Source organism: Pinus tabuliformis, chromosome 8, assembly GCF_031772625.1.
Source record: "Pinus tabuliformis cultivar Carrire ecotype Pingquan chromosome 8, CPIR1, whole genome shotgun sequence".
NCBI classification, from domain to species: Eukaryota; Viridiplantae; Streptophyta; class Pinopsida; order Pinales; family Pinaceae; genus Pinus; species Pinus tabuliformis.
The window spans coordinates 1,657,311,076-1,657,334,196 of NC_142294.1; positions in this window are offsets into that span (position 1 = coordinate 1,657,311,076).

A 23,121-nucleotide genomic window follows, 5' to 3' on the forward strand; every position below is an offset into this window, starting at 1 on the left:
AAGGCCTATTTATTATTGAGAAACAATGGAAAACCCTTCACATTCGAAAAGCTAACCCTAGAAGATGAAACACCAAATTGTAGGCCCCGTTTTGGGGTGAGTTGGACAACCAACTTCCCAGGGTTGCGAATTGGTTGTATTATCTCCATTTGATGTGCATGATCGCCCATTGGAAAGATCTCTCTGAGGACTATGACGGAAAAGGTGATTTATTTTCTTCTGAAAAGTCGCTAGCGGTAGATTTCCCAAAAAACGTCGTTTAGGGCCTCAAAACGGCTCCGGAAGTTTAGGACTCGAAAAACTGCTAAAAATAGTAAATTGCGCTATAATTAAGGAAACTGAAAAACTGAAAGAGATAGTTGTGGGGGTCCAAATGGGATAGGTGGGTGGCCACCAACATCCACCTGGATCATTCCTCCCCCCTTAGGAAGCAATGGTCCACATTGCGTTGAGTTCCTCCTTGAGATGAGGAAGCTTCTGCTGAGCTGGGTCTCTGGTGAGCTGTTCTGCAATCTTTGATGTGTCTAGAAATGGTGGGAAGCATGGTCGGTGATGGTCCACATTGAACAATCGGTGCAAGTGAAGGAATGGAGGAATGCTGTGCTTCAAAGCATTGTTGCCCACAGCCTTGTTATTGGTGTAAGGACCATGTCGAAGTGGTCTGAGTTTCTGATGGGTTCTGGTAAGGCGTTCTCTCTGCAGATGTAACCAAACTTTGTCGCCCACCTAAAACTTGTGTGGTACCCCTCTGGGTAAGGAGAAGTTGTTCCTGTGTTCTTTCATGACTGTATCCCTATGTTGCTACTGCTGCGTGGAGGAACCCTTTGCGGGGGTCATGGATTTAGCAACGATCTTCCCCTTACTTTGGGAGCGAACCAGACAAAAAATAAATTTCCTAGTCTGTGAGATGAGCTTGCTGCCTTTCTTAGCAGTGATCAAAGAGGTGGCTGTAGGTGGAGCTACCTCTGGTATCCTGTATAATGAATTATTCAAAGAAATAATGACAGTGCGAGGCCTTGACTCATACACAGCATGTCGCCTCCACAAGTATGGCTGGCCTAATAGTACATCACAAACATCCAGAGGTGTAACATCACACAATAACTCATCTGTGAAGGGCATGATGCTGTAGGGAAGGCGGCACTGTTGGCGAACTTTGAGATCTTGTACTTTGTGAAGCCACCCGATACTGTACGGTTGTGGGTGTGGCGTAGTTGGTAGGCCCAACCGCATCACGACCTCTGCTGAAACGAGGTTCTTTTGGGTGCCACTGTCGACAATGAATTGCAGCGGCGAACCCTTCACCCACATCTGTGAGTGGAAAAGACGTTCCCCCTCCTCTGGCTCTTTGGGCTCATTCTTCTGGACCTTGGCAGTGGCAACAGTGGCACTAGGATTTGCATCAATGATTTGCTTCCCTTTGCCATCCCCCTTATCGGGTTCTGGCTCAGAGTCGGAACATGCATCTAATTCAAAAGCCTTCAACTCGGCCACCAGCGACTGCTTGGTCTGACACTCACTTGTGTTATGAGTGGGACTCTTGTGGAACTCACACCACTTTCTTGTGTCCTTCTTCAGCTTCGTGGTGTTGTTCTTTTCTTTCAGCTTCGAGGGGTTGTCTTGGGTCACCCCGCCTTGGCTTTGTCCTTTGGGCTTCGAATTTGCAGATCCAAAGTCTCGCTTCTTCTGTTTGAAATTTTTCTCGATTTTGACAGCGTATCGGTATGTTGTGTGGAGTGAGGAGATGTTCAAGAACTCCATCTCTTCCTGGATGTATCTGTGTAGGTAGCCTCGGTATTTGAGTACCACATGCAGCTCATAATCTTTGATACCCAACTGTGTGCGAAGTGTATGAAAAATATTTGTGAACTCTCGCACATCTTGGTCTCGTCCCTGCCGCAGTGTGGTCCATTTGATGTATTTGTCCTCATAGATTTTGACAGGGTAGTACTGCTCCTTGATGGCATCTTGTAAGTCATTCCAAGTTGGGGCGGCTGAAAATAGTGATCCTGTACTTTCATCCTTCTGCTCGCAGTATGTTTCCCACCAGTCCTTGACGTGGGGGGCTGCTTTGAGAATAGCGAAAACAATCTTTTCTTGACTTGAAAATTCATGAACAAAAAAATACCCATCTAGCAGATGTAACCATTTATCTACGACATCTGTGTCTATTTGACCCTCGAAGATGGGGATTTCAAAATTAACTTGTACCTTAAACAGTGTGGCGTTTCCAGAGTAGCTATTGGAAGCCAATGCGTCGCCTTTGGGTAGCCGCTGAAGGATCTGCGCAAAGATATCCATCATCGCGTTCCTTTGCCGCTTGAGGGCTTCTTCGAGCAAGATTCTGATAGGATCTCCTGCCCCCTCATCTTTCTTCTCATCTGCCATGGGACCTCGTCGAGATTTGCGAGGCTGGTCTTGCAAAGGTTCGACCAATTCAAGCCCTAACTTCTTATATCCGGACCTCATTGGGGACATGCAAAGAAAAACAGAGAAAAAGCAGACCGCTCTGATACCACTGCTCCGGATTTAAATAGGAACGCAATAAAATATAGAGATAACCATAAAGACAGATATGCAGCGGAAATAATACTTCATTTCATTAATGGGAAATACTGAAATATGCTTACAAATAGAAATAGAAATAACCCAGCTAGGGCGATGGTAGCTTATCTGTGAGAAGAGATGTGCCGGCTACATGCCTCTGAACTGTTCCGAACTGTGTTTACAATGAGGCTGGAAGGCCTGTTTATTATTCAGAAACAATGGAAAACCCTTCACATTCCAAAACCTAACCCTAGAAGATGAAACGCCAAATTGTGGGCCCCGTTTTGGGGTGAGTTGGACAACCAACTTCCCAGGGTCGCGAATTGGTTGTGTTATCTCCGTTTGACGTGCATGATAGCCCATTGGAAAGATCTCTCTGAGTATTGCGATGGAAAAGGCGATTTTTTTAAAGAAAAATCGCTGGCGGTAGATTTCCCAAAAAACGTCGTTTAGGGCCTCAAAACGGCTCCAGAAGTTTAGGACTCGAAAAACTGCTAAAAATAGTAAACTGCGCTATAATTAAAGAAACTGAAAAACTGAAAGAGACAGTTGTGGGGGTCCAAATGGGATAGGTGGGTGGCCACCAACATCCACCTGGATCATTCCTCCCCCCTTAGGAAGCAATTTTCCCCATTGCGTTGAGTTCCTCCTCGAGATGAGGAAGCTTCTGTTGAGCTGGGTCTCTGGTGAGCTGTTATGCAATCTCTGATGTGTCCAAAAATGGTGGGAAGCATGGTCGGCGATGGTCCACATTGAACAATCGGTGCAAGTGAAGGAATGGAGGAATGCTGTGCTTCAAAGCATTGTTGCCCACAACCTTGTTACTGGTGTAAGGACCATGTCGAAGTGGTCTGAGTTTCTGATGGGTTCTGGTAAGGCGTTCTCTCTGCAGATGTAACCAAACTTTGTCGCCCACCTGAAACTTGTGTGGTACCCCTCTGGGTAAGGAGAAGTTGTTCCTGTGTTCTGTCATGACTGTATCCCTATGTTGCTGCTGCTGCGTGGAGGAACCCTTTGCGGGGGTCATGGATGTAGCAACGATCTTCCCCTTACTTTGGGAGCGAACCAGACAGAAAATAAATTTCCTAGTCTGTGAGATGAGCTTGCTACCTTTCTTAGCAGTGATCAAAGAGGTGGCGGTAGGTGGAGCTACCTCTGGTATCCTGTATAATGAATTATCCAAAGAAATAATGACAGTGCGAGGCCTTGACTCATACACAGCATGTCGCCTCCACAAGTATGGCTGGCCTAATAGTACATCTCAAACATCCAGAGGTGTAACATCACACAATACCTCATCTGTGAAGGGCTTGATGCTGTAGGGAAGGCGGCACTGTTGGCGAACTTTGAGATCTCGTCCTTCGTGAAGCCACCCGATACTGTACGATTGTGGGTGTGGCCTAGTTGGTAGGCCCAACTGCTTCATGACCTTTGCTGAAACGAGGTTCTTTTGGCTGCCACTGTCGACAATGAATTGCAGCGGCGAAACCTTAACCCACATCTATGAGTGGAAAAGACGTTCCCCCTCCTCTAGGTCTTCGGGCTCATTCTTCTAGACCTTGGCAGTGGCAACAATGGCACTAGGATCCGTATCAATGATTTGCTTCCCTTTGCCATCCCCCTTATCGGGTTTTGGCTCAAAGTTAGAACATGCATCTGATTCGGAAGCCTTCAAATCGGCCACCAGCGACTGCTTGGTCCGACACTCACTTGTGTTATGAGTGGGACTCTTGTGGAACTCACACCACTTTCCTGTGTCCTTCTTCGGCTTCATGGTGTTGTTCTTTTCTTGCAGCTTCGAGGGGTTGTCTTGGGTCACCTCGCTTTGGCTTTGTCCTTTGGGCTTCGGATTTGCAGATCCAAAGTCTCGCTTCTTCTGTTTGAACTTTTTGTCGATTTTGACAGCGTATCGGTATGCTGTGAGATGTTCAAGAACTCCATCTCTTCCTGGATGTATCTGTGTAGGCAGCTACAGTATTTGAGTACCAGATGCAGCTCAGAATCTTTGATAGACAACTGTGTGCGAAGGTTATGAAAAATGTTTGTGAACTCTGGCACATCTTGGTCTCGTCCCTGCCGCAGTGGTCCATTTGATGTATTTGTCCTCGTAGCTTTTGACAGCTTAGTACTGCTCCTTGATGGCATCCTAGAAGTCATTCCAAGTGGGGGTGGCTGAAAACAGTGAGCCTGTACTTTCATCCTTCTGCTCGCAATATGTTTCCCACCAGTCCTTGACGTGGGGGGCTGCTTTGAGAAGAGCGAAAACAATCTTTTCCTGACTTGAAAATTCATGAACAAAAAAATACCCATCTAGCATATTTAACCATTTATATACAGCATCTGTGTCTATTTGACCCTGGAAGATGGGGATTTCAAAATTAACTTGTACCTTAAACGGTGTGGCGTTTCCAGAGTAGCTGTTGGAAGCTGATGCGTCGCCTTTGGGTAGCCGCTGAAGGATCTGCGCAAAGCTATCCATCATCGTGTTCCTTTGCTGTTCGAGGGCTTCTTCGAGCAAGATTCTGATAGGATCTCCTGCCCCTTCGTCTTTCTTCTCATCCGCCATGGGAGGTCATCGAGATTTGCAAGGCTGGTCTTGCAAAGGCTCGACCAATTCAAGCCCTAACTCCTTATATCCCGACCTCGTTGGGGACATGCAAAGAAAAACAGAGAAAAAACAGATCGCTCTGATACCACTGATCCAGATTTAAATAGGAACGGAATAAAATATAGAGATAACCATAAAGACAGATATGCAGCGGAAATAATACTTCATTTCATTAATGGGAAATACTGAAATATGCTTACAAATAGAAATAGAAATAACCCAGCTAGGGCGATGGTAGCTTATCTCTGAGAAGAGATGTGTCAGCTACATGCCTCTGAACTGTTCCGAACTGTGTTTACAATGAGGCTCGAAGGCCTATTTATTATTGAGAAACAATGGAAAACCCTTCACATTCCAAAACCTAACCCTAGAAGATGAAACGCCAAATTGTGGGCCCCGTTTTGGGGTGAGTTGGATAGCCAACTTCCCGGGGTCGTGAATTGGTCGTATTATCTCCGTTTGACGTGCATGATAGCTCGTTGGAAAGATCTCTCCGAGGACTACGATGGAAAAGACAAAATTTTTCAAAAAAATTGCTGGCGGTAGATTTCCCAAAAAACGTCGTTTAGGGCCTCAAAACGGCTTCGGAAGTTTAGGACTCCAAAAACTGCTAAAAATAGTAAACTGCGTTATAATTAAGGAAACTGAAAAACTGAAAGAGACAATTGTGGGGGTCCAAATGGGATAGGTGGGTGGCCACCAACATCCACCTGGATCACTGCTTCATTGTTGAGTCCACTAGATTATGGCATAGATTTCCTTTTGTATCTTGCAACGGCGGAATTAACCATAGGTATGGTTTTGGTTCAGGAGGATGATGCTCTCACAGGGCATGTGATTTACTACTTGAGTCGAGGCTTGGTAGGTCTTGAACTATGCTATTCTCCTGTTGAGAAATTGGTCTTGGCAGCTGTCCATCCTGTGCAGCGGCTTCATCACTATATTCTGCTATGCAAAACATTCGTCTTAGCGGATGTCAATCCTTTTCAGTTTGTCCTTAGTAGGCAAGTGATTGGGGGAAAATAAAATCGATGGATTGTTATTTTACAAGAATTTGATCTAGAATTCTTGTCAGCCAAGTCTAAGAAGTCATTGGTTTTTTCATAATTAATTTCCGTGCTGCGTTGTGAAGAAGACAATGTTTATGAGGAAAATTTCCTCGATGAGCTTTTATTCCTCATTTTTTCACAAGATCTTTGGTATGGAGATATCATCATATATCTCCAGACTTTGAAGTCCCCACCTTCTTCCTCCAAGGATGAGCGTCGAAAGTTACGTCACCTTGCAAAAAACTATGTTATCATTGGTGATACATTATATTGCTGAGGGGTTGATTCAATCCTTAGGTGGTGCTTAACTTTGGAGGAAGCAGAGTCTGTACTCAATGATTGCCATAGTGGAGCTTGTGGTGGTCATCTATCAGAGCTTGTAACATCCCAGAAAATTTTGTGTGCCGAATAATTTTGGCCCTCAATTTTCAAAGATTATATTGAAGCGGTCAAACATTTCCACCCTTGTTAAGTCTATACTCGGGATATGCGCGCTCATCCAACTCCTCTATTTCATGTTATCGTTGTTGGTCCTTTTACGAAGTGGGGAATTGACTTTACCACTTGTAATCTACCTTTAGCAGCGAATCACAAGTATATCATAGTGGCCGTAGACTACTTTACGAAGTGGGATGAGGCCACGCCTACTTACAAAAATGATAGTGAAACAACAACATTATTTCTCATCAATCAAATTATTTCACGTTTTGGTATCCTGAGAGAGATTATCACTGACCATGGCAGTCACTTCCAGAACCAACTGATGACCGAATTGGCTCTGAAGTTGGGCTTCCAGCAGGAGCATTCATCTCCGTATTATCCTCAAGCCAATGGGCAAGTCGAAGCCGTGAATAAGTCCCTCAAGACAATCTTGCAAAGGACAATTGATAAAAATCGTTCCAGTTGGAACATCATGTTCTACCCGGCTCTCTAGGCATACCAAACCTCGGTGAAGACTGCCACCGGTTTTACACCTTTTTAATTAGTTTACCGGCTGGAATCTATTTTTCCCATTGAATGTGAATTCCATCCCTTAAACTAGCTATCGAGCTCCTTCTAGAGACATCTGGTCTTGAAGAGCACTTCATTCATTTGGAACATATCCATGAGCAGCATCGAGATGCCGCCATAATAAACGAGGCCCATAAGAAAAGGGTTAAAACTCAGTACGACAAAGTTGTCCGTCCTTGAGTCCTTTCTGAAGGTGACCTTGTCTTAGTCTATGACCAAGATAAAGATGCCTTGGGGGTGTTGGGCCGCTAGTTTGTCATTATTATTATCACTCTTTAACACCTATTTCATCTATTTCTACCATTCTTTATCACGTCATTTATCATGATTTATCATATAATTCCATTTATTAATTATCTATGCTCTTATGGATAAATATTATTTCTTCCCCTTTATTTTTAGTAAATTGATGATTATTATGCATGATTTTACCAATGATGGTTTATTAATAAATTTGTTGTAACATAAGTCACCATTTTAGCCTCCAAGATATTTTCCAGATTGCAGATTTGATCTCCAACTCATCATTAAATATTCCAACTTAGAAATTTATTGGAATAAGAAGTGAAAATTTTTCATTGGACGTTTCGGGCAAATGGAGAAGAATCTGGAAAATCAAAAAAATGGGTTTTGTTCAAAACAGACCAAATTAGTTTCTTATTAAGCAGTTTTCCCAAATTCGATCTATATTGAGAGAAACAAAAGGTTCTCTAATGATATTTTTCTTAGATTCGCTATTGCGGCCGGTTTCCAAATTATCTTAGTTGCAATACCAAATTCGACCTATTCCTATTGAATGATAATAGAAAGATATTTCAGATATGATCTTGTTGATCAATTTGTTGTGAACAATCGAATTTTGTTATGGGAATCATTTTATAATCATATCTGTTGTAAATTCTCTCTGCTCTCTGTGTATTTAAATGAGAACAAAGATCAAAGAAGGGGATTAATATGGATCATTAGAGATAGGATATGATAGAATAGGAGGAGGGGGGATAATGGAAAGATTTTGATATATACATGTAATCACTATTGAATTACAGCCAACGTATGTTATATTATTTTAATTCAATGAAAGAGTCTGTTGATTTCCCTTGATGCGTGCAAATCGAATCGAATGAGACATGTTGATTAATCCTAAGTGGTTTTTAATTCTTTGGTTACTGTAAGTTCTTTCCTATTAGAAGTGGCAAGGGCCTACCACAACTGGGAGATCTAGCTAGATTAGCACCAACACTATAGATTTCCATTACCGGTTGCATTTCAATTCTGTCAATTCTGTAGGTTGTGAGTGTTAATTTCATTGCAGAGTGTGTGTTAATTTCATTACAGAGTGTTTAATTTCTAGCATAAGCGTGAGTTATTTTTACACAGGCAGGCGTGGATTAGAGCATTGATTTCATTTTCTTTCGTTTACATCATTGCAGAATAGGGCATACGTGAGAGTGTGGTTATAATAGAATCAGCTGAAAGAGATTGGTTAATGCTACTAAACTCTCGGTTGACATCATTTCCATTTGAACTGCTCTATTGAGATTGAGTGTGATTTAGATAGAATCAGCTAGAAGAGATTGGTTAATGCTACTATGCTCTCGGTTGATGCTATTTTCAATTGAATTGCTTGCTTCAGATTTGATTATGGTTTTTCTTGAGTTTAAGTCCTGATACTTAGATGTATTATTTCTTTAAAAGTTATAGCTTGGGATTTATGATTACACCCAGTTACTCTTGTATGAAGTTTTATAGATCAACTTAAAAATTATTACTCTCTAGATTTATAGCTTGCACATATTGTGTACACTCTTGAAACAAAAAGACTTACCCAGGTTGATAATTAATGTGAGGCAATTAGGAGTTTTAAAAGACAACTATCATCACCCAACATTTTGGCCGGGGAGAGTGTTTCCATTTCATAGAGAATGATGTATGTTTGATATTTGCTGTTGGGAAAGAATTGGGTATTAAAAACAGAAGGTAAGAACCTACGTAACGAGCAAGTAAAGTTCTTGCTCCTCCTTCCGCTTTTCAGCACAATTGCATAGAAGTTGAAGTAGGTGTTCGATGTTTTTCTGATGTGAAAGAATTGGGTATTAAAAATGGAAGGTAAGAACCTACGTAGTGAGCAAGTAAAGTTCTTACTCCTCCACCCACTTTTCAGCAGAATTCCGTAGGAATTGAAGTAGGAAATTTAGAGGTAAAATTTTTGAAAAAAATTCTCATAATTCCACTCGAGTGGTGATGTAAGCACCACCCATTTCACTAACCAATTGACAATAACATTTGAAGGAGGAGCCTGAAATAAACACATGAAAAACATCTTCTATTATGGTAAGAAATGGCTCACATTGCAACTTTTTAATTCCCTATCAAATATTTAGGAGTTGTGACACAAATGCACATAATCCCCCCATCTTCTCTACCAAATTTTCATGGTTTAGCAAATGAAGACCCAGATACATTTTTATTTGAGTTCAAAATACTTTGTAGAGGATATGATTATTGTACTAATGATTAAAGGTTGAAAATGTTTCCTCTTACTCTAAAAGGAGCAACTCTCTGATGGTTCATGAGCCTAGGTGGGAACTGCATCCAAACATGGGAGGACATGAAGAACACATTATTGAAGAAGTACCAAGACTACCACAAATTCAATGAAGATATTTTTGATATGATACAAGGGGAAGATGAAAGCTTGGAGGACTATGTGGAGCGATTTCGATACAACCTTCAAAATCCAAAGCATAAGTATTTGGAAAAAGAGATCTTAAAAACACTCCTACTCAAAGGAATCAAAGCTGAATTTTTAGAACTCTTAAATCTGATAGGAAAAGGTGATGTTTTTTAGTTATCATATGATGATGTTTGTGAATTGTTTATAAGATATTCAAGAGGAATCTCCAAGGCTGGCAAGAATTCTAGAGAATTTTCTTCTTTCTTTTCCAAATTTGCTACAAGAACAGGGGACATAAGAGCTGAAATCAATGTTTTATTTGAAAATTTTAAATTTGATTTTATTAGCTCTCTAAATTCAAAATTGGATGTTTTGCAGGTTCAGAAAAATCAAGAAATTGAAGAAGTGTTTTTCCCTCGTTACCGAAAGGAGCATCCCACAGATAGTTGTTCTTCCTTATCTAGGATGGAAGTAGCATATCAAAGAGATAAGGAAGCTGCAACAAGGTCAAAACCATGGAAATTGTGGCCTACATGTATGGAACAAAACACTTCCTCTCCATTCTCTTGCGTAATCCATTATGGAATACTCATGTGTTAGGGCAGCCATGTCCATCTCAATACAACCCCCCCAAATCTTGTCTACAAGTTTGGTATGGTTAATCTTATGATTGCATGACTACTCTCCCTCATCTTGTATCACAAACACATCCTCCATATTCTTCACCAGCTCTTCCGCAACATCTTTCTTGCCTATCAAAATCATCCACTCAACCAAATCAACTACATCATCAAAATGCTCCATTCCCTACACAATTTTCTGCTCAACTCATTCCACACCCTCACCATAATAAACTAGTGCAACATGCTTATAGTGTTGAATTGCAAAATTTAGCCACCCTTCCCACCCATTCTATCTCACATGCACCATCGGAGAAAACTTGTACCGAGATTCAAAATGTTTCAAATCCAAAAATTGTAGAGGTTATGGAAAAAAATGAGGTTTCTGCTAGTTTGCATCAATAAGCCATTTTAAAAGCTCAAGAACTTCATGATATGATGGCTATGGGAAATCAAGAAAGTAAAGGATATATTTAATATTGGTTTCACTCCATCATTTGTTTGTAGCATCACTACATACTTCAACAATTTTTGATACCATCTTTTCAAGGGAAGTTGGCTTCTCATGCCCTAATATTTATTAACATGCATTTTTGAAATTTGGGTATGTACATAATTGAAGCCTTGTTTCAAAAATGGTTCCACTAGAATTACTCTTAAACATAATCATATTATTTTTTCAAATCAAAATAGGTTATTGTAGAAAATAAAATAAATAAGGAAATAAAATAAACACATTTTTTAATGTAAAAATAGTTTTTTTGTTACAACACGCTGTGGAAATCAACATCGATGATAAATATTTTAATTCATTTGTGTATGTAGATGAATTATAATGGAAATAATAGTTCTACAAACAATCGTATTCATTTTTATCACCGATTTGGAAAAAATGCTTGAATATCATATTTTTTTGGCTTGTGGGCTTGATAAAATTTCTAAAAACATAGCCGGGACAATCATGTTTTGAGGGACCAAAAGGGAATATTTTTAAAATATGGTTCTATCATTAGTAGCCCTTGATGTCTACTTTCCAATCCAATTTGAATCATTCAATTTAGATTTGAAATGAAAAAATTCTAACCAAAACATTGATAGGGTGTCTAGCAGGCAGCTCAGGAACAAAGTTGGGACAATCAGTGTTTGGAGGCCTAAATGACTATATTTTGAAAACCTGTTTCTACGGTATATTCCCCTATAAATATAGTTTACAAGGCAATTTTAATCACTCATTTTCGATATCATATGAGAAAGTTATTACCAAAATACAGACTATATATCGTAAATCAGCACTCTTAAAGCTCTGTCTTTCTAGCTGTTCACATGTGTTTTTGACCCATCAATTATTCTTGTATTCAAAACCTATTTATATTGGAAATAAATAAATTATATACTTTCATTTCCCATTTGAATCGTTCGAATCCATCATCAAAAGAAAAATATATTCTTAAATATCAACTGTTGTCCTATATGTGGAAATCGAAAATGACTTTGTTATGCAGGTTGTTCTAAGTAAAATTGACATATTATATTATGGAATTTTCAAACCCTTTTTCTATTGATGATATAAATTTGAATTAGATCTCATTTTGATTTTCAATCACTCGAATCGGACAAAAAAAAAGGAGTTGTGATCAAAACATTGCTGGTTAGTATGGCCGACCACTGCTCTCCTGCAGGTGAAAAATAAATTTTACTTTGTTATTTTTTTATTTTATTTTTATTTATTTATTTATTTTTTCTGTGAATTTGTTTTTTAGAGTAACTACTTTTTAGTTTTTTGCATAATTCTTGGATTAGGGGAGCCCGATTACCTCTCTTTCTCCATGATTTAATTTTTTATTGCAGGTAGACACTCGGTTTTTGCAGGTCTTAGGAGAATAAAGAAGGTCAATTTATGGACGAGCGATTCTTGAAAGAGATTTTAATGGAACAAGGGAATTTCATCCAATTCATTACCTAACAGATTCATAATAGAAGAAATGAAGAGTTGATTTCCGTTTGAAGATTCATGTCACTGTTGCCAAAACATTTTTCCAAGAGATCATTTTTTTTCCATTTTGATATTCCTTTAGGAAATAACATCATAGATGTTGTAACTTAATTTATTTATTTATATACTGTTTTTTTAAATAAAGTGTTGTTTTTTTTTTCCTTACGTTTTTGTGTTTCAGGTGTTGCTTCCTTCAAATTGTAGTTTCCGCTCCATTGGTGATTAAACAATAAGGACCCCACCATGCAAGTTCTAGTTGCAGAAGGCAATCCTTCGACAGCTTCATTTCTGTAAAAAGTTATTTCTTTTTAAACTGTAAATATGATTGTTTTATGTGTTTTTTTCTCTGTTTTTTTGCTACTGTAAATATGATTACTTTTCTCTGTTTTTATGTAAATATAATTGCTTTTTCTTGTTTTTTCTATTGTTTTTCTTTCTTCTATATCATTTCCCTTCTGTTTTTTAGAGCAATAGGGATGATTTCTTGTTTGTGTTTTTTTTTTCTCTCCGTGTTTTCTTTATTGTTCCCTACATGGAACAACTGTTGTTCCCTATAGGGAAAAACACTTTTTGCATGTGTTTTTCTTTGTTGTTCCCTACAGGGAACAACTGTTGTTTCCTACAGGGAACAACTGCTGTTCCCTATAGGGAACAACACTTTTTGTGTGTGTTTTCCTTTGTTGTTCCCTACAGGGAACATCACTTTTCGCGTGTGTTTTTCTTTGCTATTATCTACAGGGAACAATTGTTGTTCCCTCCAGGGAACAACACTTTTTCGTGTGTTGATTTGCTGTTCCCTACAAGGAACAACACTTTTTTGTGTGTTGATTTGTTGTTCCCTAGAGGGAGAAACACTTTTTCCGTGTGTTTTTGCTATTCACTACAGGGAACAGTTGCTGTTCACTCCAAGGAAACAACACTTTCTGTGAGTATTTTTTGTTGTTCCCTAAAGGGAACAACACTTTTTCCGAGTGTTTTTTGTTGTTGTTCCCTCCAAGGAACAGCTGATGTTCCCTAATGGGAACATCACTTTTTTCAAGTGTTTTTTTTGCTGTTCCCTCAAGGGAACATCACTTTTGGAGTTTGATGTTCCCTCAAGGGAACAACACCTTTTTTCAAGTGTTTTTTGCTTTTCCCTCAAGGGAACAACACTTTTAGAGCTTTTGTTATTCCCTCTAGGGAACAACTCTTTTTTGAGTGTTTTTTGAGTTTTTGTTGTTCCCTCTAGGGAACACCACTTTTAGAGTGTTTTTGTTGTTCCCTCTTCGGAACAACATTTTTGCTTCTTGTGAAGTTTTGTGTTGTGAATAACACCTCCTTCCTCTTGTGGAACTTTTCCTAGTTCATCTCAACCACATTTTACTGATTCCCTTTCATGGCATGAAGTACACTACTTTTATGAGGACATGAATTATGGATTCTATTGACGCGAGTTAATATCATTCACGTTATGATCTTTAACATGACAACTTCTGGATGAGAGATTCTTTTTAATAAAATGGACATAGTTATTTATATACTACTTTACTGCATCGTTTTCTGTTGTACACGATATTGATTGATCATCTTAATACCATGCTGGTTCCACCCTTCCTGGTTATAATATTTTCTTTCTTGTAATAAATGAGATTATGGGAATATTTTTTTTCTATTGAAATCTTCAACTTCTTCCACCATCCATGCTCTTAAGGAGTACTGAACCTCCCTTTATTTATCATAAAAATGTGTAATAACAGTAAAATTTTGTTTGCGGGTGGAGGATAGGGGGTCTCATTAAGAGCCAGCCTACCATGTTCATAAGGCTGTAACAAAGTGACATTCCCATTATGGCCACTACACCAGGGTTATGATCCAATGGATAGCTAAAATATTCTTGGAACAGGAGGTCTCATCACGAGCTAGCCTGATCACTTTTGCTACATCCTAGTGAATGGCAGTGTGATTATTTGGTTGCCACGCTAGCACACAGATCTCTTCTATATAAAAGCACTGGAACTCTCCATTTATAAATTGAGGATCCTGGCTCATATGAGTTAAAAAGCAACCCTGTCGAGGCTATGGACGCCTATTGGTAGCAGAGGCTCTACTTATGGTATTGAAGTTATATTTTTTCATCAAGTATTACTATAATACCCTTTTCTTATTCTCTCTTTTTATCGGAGATTAATTTTTCCCTATTTTGAACCTTTATGCATGAGAAATGTTTTTCCAATCAATCGCATCATTTTCGGCTAGAATACCATCAACAAATCTTTTTGGCATATTGTTGTCCTTTTCTTTTTTGCATAACTTATCATCAATCCAAAGTGTCCTATCTTTTATTCATAACTATCTTTACACACTCTGCTCTCATTATAACCATACCTCTTGCCGTCCTATCATTGATATGTGTACTTTGCTTCATTTACTGCTGTACTATTCATTCCCTTGCCTTGCCATCAAAACAACACTTTTCCTATGCTTTATGGTCATGAACGCCCTTTTCTAATTGGAGGGGGAAGGTATGCATTATGGGATAACATGAGATATAATTACTGTAGTCTGCCATAACTTGTTGATTTGACAAAATATTAGTATTGCATTTATACAAAAGTCTCTTCTGATTGGTATTTTTTCATACGACTTATCTATTGCTGTTCAAAACTAAAATTGTGGATTCAAGAAATTTGCATGCAAAATTACAGGAGAAGAACAAGTATGGGGGGAAACTCTATTTGCAGCAAGGCCACACTATTGCAACTAACAGAAGAGGCTTGAGAAACTCATGAATGCGAACAATTGTTCAAACATGATGTGCTTGCCTGGATTCTATCTTTTGCATCAGTTTCAACATCAACTCAACCTACATCAGCTTCAACAAATGCCAGTCCATACATGTCATTCCACATTTTTTTCAGAGGTAAAATTTGAGGTAAAATAGCACAATTTTTCGATTTATTACAAATTGAGGAGAATTTCATGAAAATCCATTGAGCATTATTTATCATCATTCATTCCACATCTTTACCACTTCCCATTTTTCAAAGACATTGATTCTTTCAGTTTGGGGAGTGTTCCTTTATTTGTTTATTTATTTATTATGACCATGCCATTAATATTCTTTATCATCCATTGATCTTCTTATTCATTCTCAACACCTCCCTTATTCCATGTTATTTACACCAAACATAGATTTCAATAGATGGTAGCAACCACCTCAATTTGTTTTCTAGCATTGCATGAGGGCATGTTAATTCTCCAGTTTGGGGGAGGAATTGCTACACATGATGGATGTTTTCTACTTTCTTTCTCATTTAAGGCATACAATTTCATTTCAATACAGTGCAGACATTGATTTGAGTATATATTTAAAACTATGAATTGAATTCTTGTGATTTTTGGAAAACAAAGAGGTATCATTAAAATACACAAACCCAGAAAATTTCAAGTTAAATTAGTTTGCCAAATTTCAGAAATCATGCACTGTCACCTACAACCATTTTATTTATATCTCATGATCCGCGCACCGCAACGATCTTATTTTTGGATCATAGAAGCACTAATATAGTAGAAATCTGCTTGCAATCAGCAAAATCTGGTTTGTAGTTTTCTGAGAAAATGGTTAATGAAGTTGGTTGTTACTTCTATCATATTTTGCTGCAACTTCATATACATATAGTTGAATGTCAATGTAAAAATTGTTACGTCTTCATCAACATTGCTAAAATTGAATATTCATTATTTGAGGAAGAATTCATTTGTTCCATCCATTTCATGAGTTGGGATGAACAATTTTTTTATTATTGCTTGGCAAATACAGATCTTTGAGTTGCATGAGGACATGCAATATATTTAGTTTGGGGGTATGTTGGGCTGCTAGTTTGTCATTATTATTATCACTCTATAACACTTATTTTATCAATTTCTACCATTCTTTATCACATCATTTATCATGATTTACCATATAATTCCATTTTATAATTATTTATGCTCTTATGGATAAATAGTATTTCTTCTCCTTTATTTTTAATAAATTGATGATTATTATGCATGATTTTACCAATGCTGGTTTATTAATTAATTTTTTGTAACATCACTCACCATTTTAGCCTCCAAGTTATTTTCCAGATTGCAAATTTGATCTCCAACTCATCATTGAATATTCCAACTTAGAAATTCGTTGGAATAATAAGTGACAGTCTTGCATTGGACATTTTGGGCAAATGGAGAAGAATTTTGAAAATCCAAAACATGGATTTTATTCAGAATAGACCGAATTAGATTTTTTATGAGTGTTTTTCCCAAATTCGGTCCATATTGAGAGAAACAGAAGGTTCTCTGAAGAAATTTTTCTTAGATTCGCTGTTGCGGCCGGTTTCCAAATTATCTCAGTTGCAATACCAAATTCGACATGCTCCTATTGAATGCTGATGGAAATATATTTCAAATATGATCTTGCTGATGACTTTGTTGTGAACAATCCAATTTTGTTATGGGAATAATTTTGTAATCATATCTTTTGTAACTTCTCTCTACTCTCTGTGTATTTAAGTGAGACAGAGATCAAAGAAGGGGATTAAGATGGATCATTAGATATAGGATAGGATAGGATAGGAGGAGAGGGGATAATGGAGAGATTTTGATATATACATGTAGTCACTGTTGAATTACAAGTAGACTATGTTATATTATTTTCATTCAATGAAATAGTCTGTTGATTTCCCTTGACGTGTGCAGATCGAATTGAATGAGACGTGTTGATTAAGCTTGAGTGGTTTTTAATTCTTCAGTTACTGAAGTTCTTTCCTCCCAGAAGTGGCAAAGGCCCGCCAAAACTTGGAGATCTATCTAGATTAGCACCAATGCTATAGATTTCCATTACCGGTTGCATTTCAATTCTGTCAATTATGTAGGTTGTGAGTGTTAATTTCGTTGTAGAGAGTGTGTTAATTTCATTACAGAGTGTTTAATTTCTAGCATAAGCGTGAGTTATTTTTACACAGGCAAGAGTGGATTAGAGCATTGATTTCATTTTCTTTTTTTTACAGCATTGTAGAATAGGGCATACATGAGAGTGTGATTATTATAGAATCAACTGAAAGAGATTGGTTAATGCTACTAGACTCTCGGTTGACATCATTTCCATTTGAATTGCTTAATTAAGTTTGAGTGTGATTTAGATAGAATCAACTAGAAGAGATTGATTAATGCTACTATGCTCCCGGTTGATGCTATTTTCAATTAAATTGCTTAATGTAGATTTGATTATGGTTTTGCTTGAGATTAAGTCCTGATGCTTAGATGTATTATTTTCTTTAAAAGTTATAGCTTGAGATTTATGATTGCATCCAGTTACTCTTGTATCAAATTTTATAGTTCAACTTAAAAAGCATTACTCTCTAGATTTATAGCTTGCACATATTGTGTACACTCTTGAAACAAAAAGAATTACCCAGATTGATAATTAATGTGAGGCAATTAGGAGTTTTAAAAGAAACCTATTAGCACCCAACATGGGGTGGGTAAATTCAAGTCTATGTGGTATGGTCCCTTTGTAGTAAAACGAGTTTGGGAAAACGGGCTTATGAATTAGTTGATTTTGAAGGGAACAAGTTGGCGAAGCCCCGAAATGGGCTCCACCTCAAGAAGTATTTTGCTTAGGTCTTGGGTGAGCAATTGCTTCTTTGTATATTTTATATTTGTAAATATTTTGTCAGGAATTTTGTGATATTGAAATTTTTTTGATCTGCTTTGGTAGGTGTTGATGGATGACTTGGTATATTTCGGATTCTTCGATGATGCTAGTCAACACACTCAAAATTTTTCTTCTGCAGCTTGGGTGATTTATTATCGATCTGGTCAGTTGATGGTGTCAAGGGGAGTATTTATTGGTCCTGCACCAAATAACATTTCTGAATATACTGCCATTATTAATTTACTATCCGAAGTTATTTCTTATGGAATTGATTCATATGTAGTGTATCTTGACTCACAATTGGTAGTGTCACAATTAAATAACATTTATCGGGTTCAGGATCCTTATTTATATCGCCAATTTTTGAGAGTGAGGGTGTTGCAATGATCACTTGTTTATATTACATATGTGCACATTCCACGATTTGAAAATTTATTAGCAGATTCTATTGTTAATCAAGCATTAGATTGGCATATCAATCATTTATCAAATTAAACAAACATAAAAAATTTGGAACTGTATCTATATATATAGATATATCATAAAACTGCCTGTGTGTACATAAAGTGTTCAAAAAATAATATACAAAATCAGGACTAAATGCCCATAATCATGTCCAGTCTATCTATCAACTCGGCTTAGGATGAGCGGCTAAGAAGTTAACTACTGCATTGGCCAGATGCCAAAGTATGCGAACCTAGTCCCACGGTACTCATACCACGCGGCGCTGCATGTCCTCAGGTAGGTCCTTTATGGCTATCATTGGTACTTGGTGAGTCAATCTCACCAAGTTTCTTTGGACTACATATAGGACCCACTCTGTCTCAGTAGTTGCCTCTTTCGCCCCTCTTACAAAACGCCTATGCCGCATGAATCCATCTGGTCTCACTGGACCCACATTTGGAACATGATCATTTTATTAGTATTTTGTCCCATCAATTTTTTTTCTAAGTTCATTTCATATTTAAAAAGAAAAGGAAAAATCGTAAAAATTTGACAAAATTGTTATGGGTAGTTGTCGACTGCAATGATTTGTTGATCCCACCAAGAAAAAACATAGTCATCGAAAGTCGTCCTCGGCATGTCCCCGCCTCCAAGACGTTTCATCAATTCAGCCCACCTACCCATTTGTGGATCTCGTAGGCTACTGATAGAGACAGATACCTTAGGGCGTAGCCCAGGTACCTTCTCGAAGAAGGAGCATAAAATGGTCCAATATCCAAAGTTTTTTGTTTGACCCTTCTTAATGGAGGTCAGCTGGTTCTTCATGTTGGTTAGAAGAGTTATGCACCGATCGAACACAATGGTTAGGCATTCCACTGCTAGGCTCACGGACACCTGTGAAGCTTGATGTAATGAAGCTGATCAATTCACCCTGGCAATGGTAAATAATAGAATCCTCAGAGATAAACTATCCATGTGTTTGATTGGAATCTGACTTCCAATCTTTTCCAGATGCCCATGACAGTATATGTGTACATAGTCTTCTACTGAAAGAGTACTCTGAGTCTTGCCGGTCGAATGCACAACCTCCCCTCTTTGGGAGAGACCTGTAATAAAGTAAATATCTTCTACCTTAATCCTAAGAGGCATCTGATCTATCATGAAGGCATCATCCTCCACACTCCAGTAGTTGATCCATAATTCAAGAAAGCATGTGTTGGCCTTCATGTTCGACATTTTGAAGAATTTCAACAAGCTGCACCCTCTCAATGCATCTAGTACATTTTGGTTGTTCATTACCTCATTGCCAATTGTGGTATGCTCTCTTTCTCTCCACGTGATGGTCATCCTGACAAGAAATGAGTTTCAACCGTTAGATTTTGTGTTTGAATTTGAACTCACGTACACGCGGGTTCCCTTTACACACAGTCGCATGTAGGGTCATCGTATACATGGGTTGGTCACAACCAACCCGAGTGTATGCAGAGTTGGATTTTTTGACATGAATTCCCATGGTCAAATCTTAATTAAAACTTCTAAAAAGTATCACAAAACTATGCAAGTATGGTTTGAGGGTTACCTGGTAACTTTGGCATGATTTGAACAGTAGAATTCTTCAGAGGCAAGTTTGTTCCTTTTTGATCCACAACTTTTTTCCAAATGCAAATGAAAAATTTGTGAGTCTTAAAGTCCATATATAGCTTTAAAATTTCAAAAAAAATTCTCAAAGCTTTATTTTTCGTCTCATGAATTTTTTGAATTGTGGGCTTAGATTATCGAGAATGGGTTATTATTTCAGGATATTTTGGACAATTCTTCGAGATCTTATTTTGGTTCCATGACCGCTGACCTGTCATGGTAGGTATCGTTCACTCACTGGCATATAGGTTAGGGAAATCGTTTTTTCCATTGCATCTTGCATACTAGCCTTTGTTTAGTGAAACATTAACCATAGGGTCGACCCCATTGTGTCTTGGTTAGTAAACCATGTTCACTCGCCGACTTTTTAAATCATGATGCGATGGTAGAGCCATCCTTTACATGGATATCGTAGTTAGCACCTCATTGACATTGGTTGCCCATGCTGTTATATTGAGTAGGCTCGGGAGTCCTCTTTAGTCCCGCCATGAGTTGTGCGTTGAAGGCACATTACCCGTGCTTCTACACTTATTCCTGGCTTTATACCTTAGAGGCTCCTTTCTATTGAGCTGTATTTCTGCATTGCATTTTGACTATTTGCACCATTTGGCCTTGAGCCAACTTCACTTGGACTTGTGTTTAAGCCACTTATTTGACCAAGTCTTTTGTAAAATCAACCATGCAATCACTTAGCTTATGCAACTTGAAACACCCTTTGACCCATGGAAGGAACATCCCTTTGAGTGTTCTTAACCAGTTTCGCCTCCCTAAATTGAGCATAAGATTGTTCCCATCCCAGGAACTAGATCATCTGTTTCTCTGACACTCGTTGTTTCCACTGTACTATAACATTCTTTTATTATTTTTTCAGCTTAAAGAAAAAGACAAAAAAATTATATATTCCAAAAAGAGTGGGAATGGGACAACACTTCCATATATTGTTGGCAGCTAGAGTTAGTTGTGTCGCCCTTGAACAAAGCACTCAAAATAAAGTCTCTCCTCCATGTTGGGTGGGATTTAGTATTACTTAGGTATGCCTTAACCTTGTTATTGAGTCAATCCTCCTCTGATTGATTACCTCTTCCAATCATATAGAGAGTTTACTCGTGCCTCCTGCATGACAAACTTATACAGAGTTATCATATGCTACCATATAGTCATCATTGGGTCGTGCTTTTGTTCAAAGGAAGTAAGCTTGAGTTGGCGTCTCTGCGGTGTCTCCTGACCTATTTTTCAGTCAGCCATCCCTGGTTGTCAGTATCATGTTTGTCATCACATCAGTTATATTCGTCCTTTGCTCGTGTCGGTTTGAGAAGGTCTCCATTGACTTCTTGTTGGCGGGTCTTGTCCTTATCGATGAAGACATATTGCTCTGAGGGCAGGCCTAGAGCTGCACCCTGGCCCTATTTATATTGATAGGTCACCTTGTGCTCAACATCGATTAGGATCATGGGTCTTTGACTGAGTGGTTTCCCTTGTGTTTGAAATTAGCTTTCATTATCACACATTGGGATTCATGTAGTGTCTTGGTTTCCATTTGACCCTATTGGTGGATTCCTCACCTCTCTTTCAACTTTCATTATTGGTTGGTTCAAAGGGTTTCTATCATGCACTAGCTACATCTTGTGTACGTTGGAAACGTGCTTTGGTCACGTTACTACATCTTTTTCGTCTGATTCCTTCCACATTATTGGCCTACGGGTTACACTCACACTAGGTTGATGAAGGATGCCATAATGCCTTCCTTCTAGTAGATATTTTCCTATTGACTACGACTCATTTCTCTCGGACAAAGACCTAGAGTCCATTTGGTAGTATCTTGGGGTTTTCAGTCATTAGTGGCAGATTCCTTCGCTATTGACAGTGGGAAACCATCATTGTCCCTTGATTGATAGATTCTTCCAGGTGTTCAACTTCAATTCATTCATTCGCACTTGTTAGGTTGTACTGGGTACCTTGATTCTCATTATCATTATCAGTGAGTAGTCTTGTGTTTGTTAACGGTATACATCAATGATTGGTAATCAAACGATTTCTCACGTGGTTGACCTCAGATCATTTATTCCCATTATGTCGAAATGTACCACGGCGGTCAGTGAAGACCTCGGGTTGCATCGGCATGTCTTGGTTCACTTGTCAGTTGCTCCTGTTACTGCTAGTCGACACCATCCATTGTAGAATTTTTCTACATATTAGCTAGCTCTGATACCATGTAGAAATTCCCACCTGTAGATCACCTGATAATACAAGATACGAAAGAAAAATACTTGATCTACTTCTACAACCAATTTATCGGAAGCTTAATCAAACATGAGCAACATCAATAAGGACACATATAACTAATAAGAAGGAACCAATCACACATAACACAGAAGAATTTACCCAAAAAAGCACCAGCCTAAAACCCCATCTCTGTATTATCATACAAGTGGACATATAACCAGTATTACAAAAAGAATCAACTCAAAAGCTATCCTGCTCTCTCTGTAATACCTCTGCTGCTCATAGACAGCGAAAGGCCTCTATCTAACCTCTAGTCTACCCTCCAAGCCTCCTATTTCTTTGCACAATTTTGATTGGGGTCCAGTGAATCCACTTGTGTGAATTGGCCTCTTCACACACTCACTAACCTCTGATCCAACTATGCAGTCCTGAAGGAGATAAATCCTCATCGTGGATGAGCTTCCTTTATAGGAAAAATATTCATCCAACTGATAGTACACTATCCCTTCTCTGATCTCAACTGGTTCTCTGTCTGAACTGACATGCATGAGTTATCCATGAGTGAATACTCAGTTATCTAAAATATAGTAGTTACATGCATGCAAGCATTAACTAACTGAACTCTCATTAATTTAACAAC